This window comes from Nanorana parkeri, unplaced genomic scaffold (genome assembly GCF_000935625.1).
Source record: "Nanorana parkeri isolate BGI_ZX_2015 unplaced genomic scaffold, ASM93562v1 scaffold737, whole genome shotgun sequence".
Classification (NCBI taxonomy): Eukaryota; Metazoa; Chordata; class Amphibia; order Anura; family Dicroglossidae; genus Nanorana; species Nanorana parkeri.
The window spans coordinates 190,194-206,546 of record NW_017307005.1 but is presented as its reverse complement, the minus strand read 5'-3'; the positions used below and the strand labels follow the sequence as shown (position 1 = coordinate 206,546).

General features: G+C 39.2%; 1 protein-coding gene across 1 annotated transcript in view; it reads left to right on the top strand.

Annotated features, from left to right (window-relative positions):
* The window catches only part of KIF16B (kinesin family member 16B), a 264,485-nt gene that overhangs the window by 117,432 nt on the left and 130,700 nt on the right, over window positions 1-16,353 (top strand). The window lies entirely within an intron of this gene.

Genomic DNA, 16,353 nt, shown 5'->3' with positions numbered 1-16,353 from the left:
CTCTCTCTCTCTCTCTCTCTCTCTCTCTCTCTCTCTCTCTTATTTTCAAATCTTACCTGAGCAAACTTTTTATTCCCTTTATTTTTACCTGGTGATCCTGCCAGTAACACACTTCCTATCTTAGGTTAAAAAACGCTTACCATACTGCAACTATGGAGGAGCTTAGTGGTCACCCTAGGTTGCTCTTATTTGGACAACAAAATATAACATAGAGGGGGCAGGAGTCTGTAGTTCTTAAAGATAACTGGGAGCAGTGTTACTGATAACATGCTCTGCTCTTTACCTGTACTGCATTCTTATCAGCTGACAAAATCTCTGGCAGGATTAACAGGTAACATTTGCACTTATTGAACATATATAACAAAACCGTTTCAATGGTGTATTTTTAAGCACTTGTTGTCCAAAGCAGTTTCTTATTTGCACACATGATAAAATCTGAATTTTTGTCTAGAAACCAGCTTCAAACCCCCAAACAGTGATGTATTTATTTTGAAAGCAGAGGCCCTGCAGAATAAAAAAATGCTAGTTGCAATTTTTTTACGTTGCACGGTGTTTGCGCAAATGTTTATCAAACCAGTATTTTTAGGATAACATGCACTAAAATTAAATTTAGTTAACAGTAACAGAATATAATACCCAATTTTTTGGTTAAATATAATATAAATATAAAAGATGGGGTCACGTTGGGTAAATAGAAACCAAACATGTCAAGCCTTAAAATTGCGTTCGCCCGTGAAGCCGCAAAAAAACACAATACCCCAAATTTCCCATAGGGGACAATTTAAAAGCTTTTACTGCTCATCAGTTTAGTGATGACAGTGATTAATGGCTGGAGAATTATTGCTCTCTTTCGGATGTTCGCAGCGATATGTAACGTGTAGTGCAATTTAAGTTTTTTCATGTAGGTAGAGATCTGCTTCCCCAGCTTCTTCTCCTGACTCTTAGAGCCGGAGAATGTGCACAGTGACATTGGAAGTGATGTAATACACATCACTTCTAGGTCCGTTGATTAGAGGAGAGATCAGTGGCTGGAAGCCTGCTGATCTCTCCCCGGTCGTTACGGGGAGCCCTGCCGGTCCTGGGCCCACACGGGGGACAGCAGAGCCCCGGGAAGCCGGTGGCGGCCGAGGGGGGTGTGGGCAGCGCATTCCACGGGTCAGTACAAACGGCTGCATAGATGCCGGATCGCTTGTACATTAACAGCCATCGCTGGTTGTTTAAATTGACATCAAGAACACGGTTCTTAGTATAACCACTTCTGTAAGCTGCCTTAAATGTACGGCTACCCGCAGCAAAAAAATCTAATTCTACCGATGCATCCCTCTATGTATGATGATTATTAATAACATAGCCATGTCAGGTGTAAAATGCTATGATTCTGAAACAAACTTGCAGAGCACTCACTTCCTGCTTTGAAAGTGCAAATGACTTCAGTTTGCCAACGCAATGCACACTGGGTTTGCCTTGTCATCAGCAGAGCATTGCTGGGTTATCTCATCTGCGATCTCAGGAGATCTCAGGGAAAGGCATTTTCCTCCCCTGAGTTGATGTGCATGGTCACATGTCCTAGTCACATGTGCCAGAAATCCAAGAAGGATAAGGAGAGCTGGTGATCTGCCATTAGTAAACATGGCCACTGCCAGAAGACTGGGGAAGAAAAGAGAAATAAGGTGTGCAAAGAATACAAAGGCTGAAGTTATCTAGAAGTATGTGTTTGTAGATTGTCATTACAAAACATTTCTAAAGGTGTGTTTGTTGTTATTTTAAAGATATGGGTAAAGGTCCACTTTAACAGACCAAAAGGGAGCAAATAAGACAAGTTATTGTTAGGGGTTGCATACACTTTAAGGCAACTCCAGGCATAAATACCGTATTTTTTGCTCCATAAGACGCACTTTTTACCCCCAAAAGGCGGGCAAAAATGTCTGTGCATCTTATGGAGCGAATATTTCCCCCAGGTCTACAATCTCCTGTAACACGTGCAGCAACCTAGGTGCGTCTTATGGTCAGGTGCGTCTAATGGAGCAAAAAATATGGTAAGTCATAGATAATTAAATTCAAGGGTACAGGATAACCATGCATTAGACTTCAGTTAGACTGTTAAAGTAAACCTTTAGGGAGAAAAAGAAGCCACCTGCTACATAGCAGACCTGCCTAATGCTAACTCTTCCTTGGTCCTCTCCACCATAATCCACTGCCAGAGCCCATTTGAATACCTGGTACACTTACAGAACCCCCTACCTTTCTGACTAAAGCGCCTTGGCAGAGAAAGTGACTGCACCCAAGTAGTCTTCCAGCAAAGTTTTGACTTCGAGTCAGCAAGAGTGGACAACAATTAACTCATGTCTGTGGATACCCTTAATGGATTGTATTTAGTTTTCTTTCAAAGACTGCTTAAATATAGAATTTTACCCTCCTATTTTAATTAGACTGCAATTTTACTTTATTGCTTTTTATGTGCTTTCTTTGCTATGGGAGCTCAGAAAAATGCTCACATACTGTACATCATGCAATGAAAAGCCAGAGCATCATTAAAGCTAAACCTCATTTTGGATCTTTCTTTCATAAGGGAGCTAAAACTGAAATGTCTCCATTTGTATCTGGCAGTTAAAGGTCCAGGGACATCATAAACAGTATCATTAAATTCTGGTAAGGTTATCGGTTTCCTGAAATTATAATAGGGTGATGTTACACTGCCATTTTAGGTATGAGTAGTAGCTCTCCTTCCTTGTTAGGTTTGTATATACTTATGCTCAAGGGTTCTAACTTTTTTAATAGCTCAGGAAAAGTTCCTGTTGGATATAGAGTATATCTTTATAACGTTCAAATGACTTCTTGCTTCCTAAATCACCTGTCAGCAGCTGCTGCCATAGTTACTGGCGCCGCCGTGCTAGATTCTTGCACAATACTTGCTGTCTTTTTTTTCTGCTTACCCTCATCATCTCTCAGATATTCATTTTTACATGTCTTCATATTCTGTGAAATAGGCATTGCTTCTTTGAGTCGCCTTTCCAAGGCTTGCTTGTAACTGCTAAAATGGCATTTACCCAGAAGTCATTTCACCAGTTGCTTGCTTGAATCTATATTTTAGAAACTAATTTAGTGCATGAATGGATGCTCGTTTTTCTGAATAAAATATCTTATTTTAGATTTTATCAGTAAAAAAAAACTAAGATGATGATGCTCATTATTTGGGATCTTTTTCTTTATAGCTATAGGCATGCAGATGAACATACCATTGAAATAAATATATGTGAGGTGTCTTGCCTTGCAAAGGATTTGCAGTCCTGTGTAGCCAGCCTCATGATCCAAACACTTCTGCCAGACAGCCCAGCCACCTCTTGCACTTTCACTGCTGTAAAATCACAGTTTGGTCCAGAACACACCCTAACCTGCTGATAGAAAAAGGGAGAAGCAGCACACTGATGAGCCTAACTTTACTCTCCCTTCAGTAGGCATGATCACATCACATACTAAAAGCACATGTGCAGTGCAACAGAGCCTGGTTGGCTTTTGGTGCTGGCGCAAATTCTCCCCTGTTCACGGGATTACCTGAAGGAGGTCTAAAAGCAAAATACCTACACTAGTTGCATTTAAAAACACAAGTAATAGGCCCATTTAGACAAAACCCCTTTTATTGCTTCTTGCCTCAGTCCGGGACTTTGGCGCCCGGAAGGCCCATGGTATAACCGTATTATTAGATATTTATCGCAATGGCTCTCTCTACTCATACACCCAGCTCCAGAAAAAAAAATCTAATCTCCCAAGGGATTTTTTAAAATAGATTTTTGCAGGTACATCATGCACTGAGCACTAAATTTAGGAACCAAGACCCATGTAGTACTAAATATCTTTTGATAGGTATTCATATGACACAGGGTCTGAAAGGACTTGTTTCTACCCTGTATTCACATTTATTGCACACTAAATTGGGCAACGTGTTTTTACATTACTGTTGACAACTAGGATGATATTTGCTTTTCCCACCTTCTGGTATTCCCAATGGTGAACAATAAACTTATTCAGTTATTTATTATACAGCAGTCTTGCTTGTCCCCATTTTGTTTATTCAAAATGGGTTGACTAAATAATACAAACTCTCTGAAATGTGTGCAACAGGTGGACTTTGTCCACCTATTGTGGACATGTCTGACTATTTCCTTTTTTACTCAAGGGGTTAATATGTTATCTTCCCTAGTGTCATGATGAGTGGAGTGCATTCCTAAAGTATGCCTCTCTGGCATCCTTGTTAAAGAAGCATGGCCTTATTATACAGGGATCTTTTTACCACAAACCCTATTCTTGGCATGTAAGGAGATTACTCTCAAATAGATGCGACCTTCCTCTCTCATGTTACTACAACAGGTTTTTTTTTTTTTTAGTGAATCAAATTATTCCATATGAAAAAGTTGTCTATGATAATAGGAATTGCCTGCACAATTCCAGAGGGGGAATTTATAAAAACTGGAGCAGTTGCCCTTTGTAACCAATCAGCTTCTATCTTAAGTTTGTTCAGTTATGCTTTGGAATTGGAAGATATAAGCTGTTTGCTTACTATGAGCAACTGCTCCAGATTTTGTCTGCTCCAGTTGTGATAAATTCCCCTTCAGAAGATTTCGGATGTATGGTGTTGCATAATCATTTACTTACCATATTAAGGAGACGAATGAGATATTGGCTTGAGTCTTTTCTTTATTCTGTGTTTTTTAGTGTATTTTTAATATCTTGTTTAGACAATCCAAAGTATATCTAAAGCTAAAACTTTTTATTTTAGATAGTAGGGAATAGTTTAAACCACTATTATTATTTTTTTCTCACTAGACGGATTTACTTTCACTTCATATCCTGTAGATGCAACAGGAAGTGAAAGGATATAGGTCAAATGTGAGGAAACCCCCTCTTAGTTGTCATACGAACATGTGTCCCCAATAAAAGATCCCACCTCTATTACTGTTGGCAACAGGGTCGGCAATAAAAAATGACTATTGGTTCTAACCACTCAACTGTATCCAAATTAAAAAAATAAGTTTTGCCTTAAGTTATACTTTAGTTTCCTGCTGGAAGTCCAAAGTACTGTGAAATAATAGTCTTATGCATAAAGTGTTTTTGTGCCCCCTACTTCCACCACCACATTTTTTTCAAACCACTTTATAAAGTCTTTTGATTTGGTATGGTGATGCCACGGGTCCCTTCTTCTTCTCTGTCGGTGTCTATAGGGGTCAATACGACAGAAGATAGGAGCATTGAAGTGATGGCTGCTTTTTTTAATGCACTGCTGGGCTCCACTTTTTGAACAGTGGAGTTGCGCTTTAAGCTTATCTTAGCCCTGTCCTGCCACCTTGTTGGTTAGAGTTGCTGCCTATCACATGAAAGGCCCAATAGGAGTAGGGAACAAATGTGGAATGGTTAACTTTTACATTTACTTTTTAGATTTAGATATACCTCCAACTGCCAATTTCTCTGGATTTACTCATCATAATGACATGCGGTTTTCACTGAAGGTGAACTCTAATTATATCTGTTTTTATCCCATGCTCTACCGTATTTGCCGGCGTATAAGACGACTCGGCGTATAAGACGACCCCCTACTTTTTGTGTTAAATTATAGGTTTTGGGGCTATACTCGTCGTATAAGACAAGTATAGCCCAAAATAATGTTTAAATGCACCCACTAACATTTATGGCGGTATTCCCAAGTGTGGCTCAGGGTTAATTTTCAGTACCATAAGCGGTAACCCCGAGCCACACTCTCTTACAGTCTCTTACCTTGTCCATGATCCCCGCTGTGTCCTCCGTCTTCCGCTGAGTCAATCACGGCAGGCTTTGTATTTAATCAGTGACGAGCCAATCACGGCAGGCTTTGTATTAATGAATACAGGCTTTGTATTCATTAATACAAAGCCTGCCCTGATTGGCTCAGCACGGTATACAGTATACTGTATCCTTCCATATGTACCCGGCGTATAGGACGACCCCCGATTTTCGGAGGATGTTTTAAGGTCTCAAAACCCGTCTTATACTCCGGCAAATACGGTATTTAAATTGCCCAGGATTGTGATACACTGATCTGGCTTTAAGAAAAAACAAACATTAGATTAAGTTGCTTTGATTGAATTATACTTGGGGAAAAAAAATACATTTCTACAAGATTTATAGTAAACAAGAAAAAACATCCAGTGAAAAGACAAGTGAATCAAAAGCATATGAAAAAATGTTTTCAAGTAAGACTTACAGAGTGTAATATGTCACAACAGCTACAGGGAACACTCAGATCAATCTCTGCCGGCAGTGCCAAAGCTAATGCAATGCTGCTAAACAATCTCAAGTTTTTTATTGCCTTGTGAGATGCAGGATAGGACTTCAGCCCTGCAGAGTATTGACTATACATTTTGTAGTTGTGTTAAAAGCTGTAATATTACAAATGCAATTAAAGAGATTACCCTGTGTTAGCAATAATTCAGCAAATCAGTTAGTAGGAAAATTATTCTAAAAATAGGTTTGCAACATTCAGTCATTATAAATTGCACGGATATGCTTTAAAAAGCCTCCACATTTAATATCCCTTGTAATTTGAAATACCATCAACAAGTCGGCTTTAGAAATACCATCAACAAGTCGGCTTTACTTACCGCTGCAGTCTTTCGAACTTGTTGTTTAGTCTCTGGCTGCTTGTTAAGCTGGACAATGCTGAGTGATACCCCATTCCAGACAGGTCTTGGTTTCAGGGGCACACCCTCTGTACTGTTATGACATTACACTCCACAGGAGTGTCACAGTAGCATCGTAGGTTCTGGCCCCGCACAGGAACTCGTATGGCTTGGCTTACCCATCCCACCAGCGTCCACCAGCAAGCCGATCAGTTCCTGTAATGACTTTGCAGGTAATACATTCTGTGTGCTGACTTTGGAATGCTGGGTCTTGAAGTCCTACACTTGCTGTGTGCTGCTTTTGGAATGCTGAAACTTGTAGTTCTACACCTGCTGTATGTGGTTCAGAAAGCCATGGGATTTTGGGTTCTGTGTTTGGAGCCCTGTCATTGTTTAAGTAATGAGCTGACTCTCCACTGGATTGGCCTTGTGAAGCGGCAGAAATCTTCTAGTGTAGGAGTACCTGGTCGCACCCTGTGACCACATAGAACATTAACATAGGAATATTTAGGACCTCTTCCATTCCTATTCTTCCAACTTCTGTGTACCAAATACACTCAATAATGAAGGTAAAGAAGGTATGAATACTGTCAGTAGTTTGATCAGATGCAATGGGTAGTTTATCAATTAGGTGAGTATATTGCATCGGGTGCTGGAACGCCAGATAAGTGAAAGATTCCGGCTTAAGACATGCTTTGTTGATTATCGTGACACAATTGTCCATTAAAAAGGACATATCTATTTAAATTGAGTGCTGGTGACCTGTTCCTTTATTTCGTATTTTGCACGGTGCCATCCGTGGTTGTTACTGCAAGCACCATCGTTCTTACTGACCGGGACTGCTGTAAGGTGTGCGGAGAGCACCCTCACCAACTGAATTCTAAATTTTAGTGCACATTTTTATTTTATTTGCTGATCTTTATTTTTATTGAAAATCTGTAGGCGGATGTCAGATTCAGTGCATGCGAGGCTATGTAAGGATGCTTCTTAGCCAACATCATCATATGATTTCTGAAATTTATAATGTGTAATTACTGTTTATTTGCTGAGTTTAATTATAGTTAGTTATCACATATATATTTAGGTAGATGTCAAACATGCAGTGCTTGCAAAATGTAAAAATACTTCTAAACTAGCAGGACGTAGTACTGTAACTTTTTTTTATTACGTACGCAATCATTTTTTGCTGCTATTTATTAGCAATTATTGAAAATCTTTAGGTAGACTTCAAATATGCAGCCTACAGAAGACGGCTTTGGATTATGTCTAAACTTGAGGGTTGTTGCAAAATAAAAAACCCTTTTAAAGTACACCTGTGCCCAGACTATTGACATTAAAATGTTTGCATGTTCTAAACCAGCAGAAAAGAACTGCAGAACAAACCATCCCTGTACTGTGAAGCAACTTATTCTCAAACATCACAACAATGATGCTAAAGTAAGTTTCAGACAGTTTGCAGCAGCTTAGAAACACTTACTATGTGTTTACACTAGGGGACTAGCAGGCCATCGAGATTTTGTTGCAATAGAAATTATTGAAGAAGAACAAAGATGTTAGTGTTTCTGTTGTGAGCTTTAAGAATGGATTCCTCCAAAATGTCAATAGCTACAGAGGTGAATGAGTTTCCAGGCAGAAAGATCAGTAAAAGTGCAGGCAGGGCACTGGACAGAGCTCTAGGGACAAAATTGAAGTGAAATAGTTTGATACATAAGTGTAATTATAGCAGATTACATTGCATTCTGTGTAAATGTCATTTTTCACTTTTGAATTTCCCGCCGCCTCCGCCCCCTGCTGTGACGCCTGAAAATGAAACTGAAACTCAGATGTCGGCCGTGTACAGCAGAGGATGCCGCGGGCTCGCAGGGACAAGGTAAGTGACACTTTTCTGTGCGTTCCCGAGTCTGGCTCGGGGTTACCGCTCCTGGTACTGAAAGTTAACCCCGAGCCAGACTCGGGAATACCGCCAGGGAGGTTAAAATGCTTTAACTGCTTGTTCAGAATATGTTAATACTGTAGTGTGCATAATCTCGTCACAGGTTCTGTTTTGAAACCCATGCAAGGTCCCCAGCAGGACATGCCTACCTTTCTTTCAACTGAGTCTTTCTAGTTCTAGCTTACACAGGATAAGGACTTTCTTTCTGCCCCAATATGACAGTGCTGGTTCAATCACCAAGCATAGGTGCTACCATGTAAGAGGAAGGGAAATACGTAAATTGCTCCTCTGTGCCCATAAGTACTGAGTATTTCCACTCCCTGATGGTACAACAGGGACATGGGGCTGTGAAGGAATAGTAAGTGTACTGCTAGGGTGGGGGATTTTTGCTAACCTATTACTCTTTACTGCATAGGCAAATCACAGGTTTGCTGTAGTGAAATGCTCACCAGTTTTTTCAGTTTTACATAAAGTTGAAAGGTTTTAACTTCTATGTTTTTTTGTTACTTTTGGCCCTTACATCTGTTGTACAGAAGCTGATGGACTCCAATGGAGCCACTCATACATACATACATACATACATACATACATACATACATACATACATACATACATACATACATACATACATACATACATACATACATACATACATACATACATACATACCCTGAGGAAGTAGGTTAAATGGCTCTGAATGTCATTTACCCCAGAAGACTAATGTGGAAAATAAATATTGTGGGGGCAGTTCAGAACTGAGGGTAAGTATTGTACCAAAACCTGATTTTTGGCCTGTTAATTTTTGCCTAGAATTCTACTTCAGGTTATCTCTTTGCTATTCCTATGATTGTTTCCCATCTACATACCATAGTGGAAATATAGACAGATGTTTGTTGTCCCTTACCTGCTGCTTATAGGGTCCATTGAACAGTACGTGCACAGTCCCACTTTGTGCCCATGTGATTTAGCTTGGTTACAGAATGCAGTGTAAATTGAAATATCCTTTGCGCTGAGGTTTTCAGAACTGAAAAGTTCAACATGATTGTAGGTGGAGCTCAGTGGGCAGCTTAAAGAAGAACTTCAGGATTTTGAAAAGTTAAACCTTTGCAGTGGGGCTAACCCCACACTTCAAGGGTTAACTGCTCGTTTTTCTCTAGGGGCAAAAATAAAGAAGAAATACGCACCTGATCGTGAGTTCTGCGGCAGTGACCGCTCACCTCTTTCCCCATCCGATCTGGCTGTGGTATGTCACTCGATGTTTTAATGCCTAACAACCCAGATAGCAAGTAATTGAGCTGCAAGTTTAAAAATGACTTGCTAAACTATTGCAGACTTGCCAAGCTTCACAATTGTGTTGCACAATTACATGTGCAGACAGAGATTTGGCACTGTTTGTTTACATATTGTTCTATGAACAGCGAAAATTAAAAGAGAACTAATGGGGTAACCTTTTTATCCCATAGTTCTCTTGAGGGTCATGGGAGGACATATACTAGCGTCCTCCTGTGACCCAAAGCTCAGCATATACCCAGATAGCAAGCAATTGAGCTGCAAGTTTGAAAATGACTTGCTAAACTAATGCAGACTTGCCAAGCTTCACAATTTTGTTGCACAATTACATCAAGTCTGCATTGCAAGTCTCCAGCCCAGCGAGCTTGCAGAGCTCTTGCTAGGACCTGCAGGACTCTTGCTGTAGACTTGCTAAGCAAATTTGCTTCAAATTCTAGTGTCAACTAGAACTTGTGCTGCAAGTGTTCTGCAAGTCTACAACTTGCCAGGAATGTGTGCAGCAAGTTAGAAAGAATTACAATTTCACCCTGACACAAGTTTGTGGCAAGTTATCCTTGCTATCTGGGAAACCCGTGTTATACACAATGATATATCATGGGTCCTTAGACTGCTAGAGCCCAGGGGAGAAGAGGCTGCAGGGACCAGTCTGGCAGCCAGGTGGGACAGAGAATCTGGTATTTCTTCTTCATTTTCACCCCCAAGACAAAACTAACAATTAACCCTTGCAATGCGGGGGTAGCCCTACTGCAAGGGTTACCTTTTCAAAATCCTGGAGTTCCACTTTAAGGACCATCTGCTCCAAATATATAATATTGTTCATTTTGCCCTCTGATGCCCATGTATCTGTCATGGCTAATAATATTACATCAAAGCTTTATTTACAAGCTGAGGTTCGTCACGGATGAGGTGTCATTTTACCAGCACTTTTTACCGGCTTTTAAGCAAGTAATGTTCAGCAGTTGTCACGCTGCTGAAAGCTGTCATCACATTAATGTTGTATTTTATGTCCAGTGCCTTTGATCTTATTTTATATAGTAGTATACATTATATGCCTTCTATTTTATATCTTCACTGTACTTGTGACACGTTGTCATATTTCTTGGGGATTCACTTTTGTGACTTTTAGACTTAAATTGAAGGTTATCTAGGCTCTGGTGTTTCTGCATTTTGGAGCGGGTGGATTGATTATGAAATGTGTACTTATAGGCTCCCTTTTTGTTTATTTTTCTTCATTTTCAATTCTAGCTTTCTTCCCTGCTAGTGATTTGTCTTATTCCTTTTAGTGCGCCTGTTTATCATGACCAGGTTTTGCCGAGGCACGACTTAAATTACATACTGTGCTTTATGCTTTTGAAATCGAAAAAGCTGTTTTATTATTTAGTAATAGTCCAAGAGGTATTTCTGAGCAGACAACAAAGCAAGATTAATAACAAAGTGTCTGGAGTGTATCACAACCGTTGGTCAATATTTTTAATATTTACTCTTTGATTTGTCGAGTTTATAAACATGACTTATGTTAAAGAAAAACTTTGGTTTAATAGAAAAACAGGATATTGTTTAAAAATAGGGAGCTTCTGAAATCTCTTAATATTCCCAGAAATTTTGCGGCTTTCAATGCAGTACAGAGCCTGACACCCTCAATAATGTTGCATCTGAGCCCACCTTCTATTCTGTGTCACAGTAATTTGACAGCAAACATACAGAGTAGGGATGTCCCGATACCGATGCTAGCATCGGAATCGGGCCCGATACAGGGCATTTTGACAAGTACTTGTACTTGTCAAAATGCCCCGAAGCCTAGCGCCGAAGCTTGCGCTATGTTTTTTTTTTCTTCTTACTTACCTCGCCGAGCGTCACGTCACTGCTTCTCCGGTGGGCGGCGCTCCGAGCGGGGTCATCTGGCAGTCTCCGGGTCCTAATTTAGGTGGCCAGAGACTGCCAGATGACCCCGCTCGGAGCGCCGCCCATCGGAGCAGCAGTGACGCCACGCTCGGCGAGATAAGTAAGAAGAAAAAAAAATAACTCTGCAGCGGCCAGTCAGGAGCATCGATGCAGCGATCCTGCCCAGCGCCGACTACAAGAGGCACCGCATGAGGCTAGGGGATAGGAGTGAAACGGTGAGTAAGGGAAGCTGGGACGGGGCTGGCTGTAAATCTATTGCTATAGTGTACTGGACGTGTGTAATGTATATGTAGTGCATATATACAGCACACACCTCCACTAAACTCCAGCAATAGAGTTACAATGCTCCACTGCTAACACGAATAGGTTAAACCATGATCCATAGTACATGACATGTAGTTGTACTATGGATCATTTAAAGTCACCTGTCCCTTTAAGAAAAAGTATCGGTAATTGGTATCGGCAAGTACATGAGGGGATGTACTTGTACTTGGTCCTGAAAAAGTGGCATCGGGACATCCCTTATGCAGAGCAAAAGCAGAAAGTTCATATTGCACCATTGGAGCAGAATAGTTTGTTCCGGTTTTAGACTGAATACTGTATGCAGAGGATGTGGAGTGTTGGGGCACAGATCCACATTATTTTGTATTTCTTTCACATAGGCTTGACTGTTACAGTGACTGGGGACCTCCTATGTACTCGTTTTTTCATATAACAAAGTAGTACATTTCTAAGACTACACTCAGATTAAGACCAATTTTAGATGTGAATAGAGTCCGAGAGTAATTAAAACTGCCAATTAGTTTGTCTTTTTTTTCTACACTTAAATGTAAACATTGGTGACTGAATACTTACATATATTTAATTATTGGGCCATGAGCCACATTCAGATTTATCAAGGCAATCCATGCCACTTATGAAAAACACAACACTCAGATCATTTTAGTAAAGTAGTGAAGTAATGCTATTTCATAAAAATGAGGGGTCATTAACAAGATACAAAAAATCTATTACACCCCATTTGTTGAATTCAGCGAAATGGTTAATCCCACTATATTGGAAGCATATAGAATCTCCCTCGATAAAAGAATGGTTTGTAAAGATAAATTATATATGCTCGATGGAAGAACTGGTCTTTAGTAGTCAAAATAAATATTAATTTTTTTTGTGAATAATGGCAGAGTTGGTTCACATATAAGAACTCGGAAGCATACTTATCGATAATGACCCCATATAATTGATATGACCTAAAAACTAATACCATGTTGGTCTCTAGGAAAGCTTTTTTTGTTCTTTTAAGTTATGGGATAGTACCAGAGAGCGGTAGGAGGGAAGAGAGGGATTAAGATGCCTAAATATGTTTGTTTATTTGTATGTTTTGGGAATTTTGTTGTAACAATCTCTTTATTGTCTTGATTTCTTCTTGCTTGTTATGCAAGATTCTAAACTAATTCATATATGAGGGGTCTTAATTGGATACACTTGATTGCACTGTGAAAATCACTATTTGGATATCACTAAAGGTAACAGATTGATATAACTATTTAATATAAATGCTGATTTAGGAGGGGAGGGATGGAAGGACGTGGGAGGGAAGAGGAAGGGAAGGGTTGCACTGATTAATAATTTATTTGGCCGTTTTTGACCATTCACATTTACATATATATATACACATTGTTATAAAATATGAAATGGGAAATACTAATGATACTAAATTCATATGTAGTAAGTATTAAGGCACATTACAATCACTATCAGTAATTCACTTTTAAGGGGTGTATCTGGAGAGATTAGCCGGGTGCATATGTGAATTGGTCTTTGGTTATTACATAGAGATTAGATGGGATTGATGTTATGTTGTGTTTTGTTTTATTGTTGTGTGTTTGTTAACTGTGTAAAAGGTGATAAATCTGGAGTAATGTTTGAAAAATGTATAAATAAATATATAACAATTGTTTTTTTAGACCAATGCACCCCCTCCCCCTCTAGCACTCTCAGTGGACAGTGAAATGGCAGGTTTAGTCATTAAGTCTGGGAAAGTGAGGCCCCCAGTAATGAAATTAAACTACATTAGAGGAGCACAGGAGTACAAGTTGACTTTAAACCACAGAGAACCACAAATGCATATCATCAAGGTATGTGACATGGTTGGCTGAAGGCAGCCAATATTGCATGGTTCAATTGAAGCCAACATTTTATTTTATTGCTGCCTGTGTCTCCACTAGGAAGGTTCACCCTCTCTAATTGCCCTGGTTATCAATGAAAGTGGAAGAAAAGCCCACATTTTGGGTGGTCACAAGAATAGTAATAGATGGACAATTTTCCATGGGGACAGCTGCTTGACCACTAGGGATTTTTCTCACTTTGGAGGGATTTTTCTCTCACTTCCTGTAGAGGCTATCAGACAGGACGTGAAAGGAAATCTCCCAAATTGTACATACAGTATATGGCAATAAAAAACTGGGGTTAAAACCTTCCCTTTTGGCTTCAGTTCTACTTTAAGTTATGACTAGTCATTGTCATGGGTCTTTTAAAGAGTAACCATGGATGATAATACTTACTGTATATTCCCATTGATGCAAAAATGCTTTTTTTTTCATGCTGTGCAGTATAACATTTCATATTTCCTCAACATAATGTAATCTGACCAAGAGATGAATTGCAAGCAAAAACAAATGATGTTTGTTCTGGTTTCTTATATAAAAAAAAATAGAACACAGCAAACTGCAGAAAAATAAATTTCACCTTCTTGCTCCCATTGATATATCTTTGGAAGAACTTGCTTTACTTTTCTCTAAAGCCTCTTCAGTCTTCTAAAACCTTAAATTAGGTTCCAGATAAATATAATAAAAATATAATTGAGTCTGCCCATGTTCAAAGAAAAGTATGTAAAGCAAACCTGTTTGCTATTTTTACTTTTAAAACTAAAAGTCCCTATAAGAGCAGACTCCACTCCACTGTCCTTCTGCTACCTTTCTTAAGCAGAAAATTCTCTTCTCTGTCCCCCTACTGCTAACTTTTTATTACTAAAGCTGGACATAACCAGTAGAATTTTATTTGAAAAAAGAATAATTTTCAGAACATTCATTCAATTTTCTTATAGTTAATGGAGTCAAATTGACGATAGTTTTCAGCCGTAATAATAATAGAAAAAAGTCATAGGAGCAGGATAAAAAATGTCTCTAGAATGAATAGTGAATGTGGTTTCATTCAAGAATCTCCATTTATCAAAATTGAACATTGAAAAAGTCTCAGATGGCATCATTGACTGTTCTGATGAGACTTTACGTATGAATGTTGGCACAAAAACCTACCGGTGTATGGCCAGCTTAAGGGCTTGGGTTTCCTGACATAAGTACAAAGCCTACCACACCTGCCACCCTCCAAGCCAGGGATTTCATCTCTGTGGCCAATTAAATACTCTTTCATTGGAAATGGTGGGTGGGACTTAACCTTAAAGTCAGAGAAGCCAAGTTCTTAGTAAAACCAATTTCACAGGGGTGCACAGTGGAATGTGTTGCATCTGCTTTTAGAGAGAACATTCACTTCAAAAGTGTTGATGATGCGGATTCACTGTTCAATCCGGAGGAAGGAGGTGGAGTGGTGACACAAAGCTGAATACTGAACCAAGATCAAATAGAACTATGTATGTTTCTTGTCTGGGTGTGCAGTGTGGAAAATGTGTGAAAATGACAAGTTTGTATGTACAAAGTTACAAATCCTTTGGCAGATAAATCAGGTGTGTGTGTATGCATGCACATGTGGATATGTACAATGTAGACAAGTGATACCTGCACTCAATGTTAATAAAAAGGTCTGGGTGCGCATACTGAGATCATTACAAAACATTCCAAGCAACGGGGGCACTCATGGGACTTGGCTTAAAGATTAGGTATAAGAAAACACTTTTTGGTATAGTTGGCCAATGTTTTGGTATTTGCCTGGAGTTCGGTTTAAACTGTGTTGTATTTTTTTCTTATAATCACAAAGATGAGCTACAGAGAAATGGCTAAACAGGCAGTTGAAATACATGTGAACTGTTTCAACAGCCAAAAGTATGAAAATCTGTTAACCTGTCCTTTGATCTAGTCCAATGTTTGCCAAACGGCATTTTAAGGTCCTTTACTGAATTTTTCTCTGATGCCATTAAGTTGAGCATGTGTTTTGGCAATGAAGGAGGAGCACTGGTGAGGTAATCACATTGCTCATGTCAGCATATTCCCAATTTTAGATTGGCAACATTGTGTAATACCATTAAAACCGACTAGATCACAGAGCAGACTTTATTCTCATGGAAGCTATACAGAAGTACATTTAGTGAATACTTTTTAAGGAATACAGAACCTTTTTAAACAATTTTCTTGTATGTATCTGCCTGAAGTTAAATGCTTTGAAAAATACAATAGTATAATGGAGATATGAGCTTTTATATAATTTGCTGCTCTCCATGAAAAGGTAAATTGCTGGATTGTTTCCCTCTGTGGGTAGGGGGGATAGATATTGATTATTTTATGGAGAACGTCAAATTTTCTTCCAATATGAATCCTAAAAATAAAGAAAGCTAAAACCCTCAAATTACCT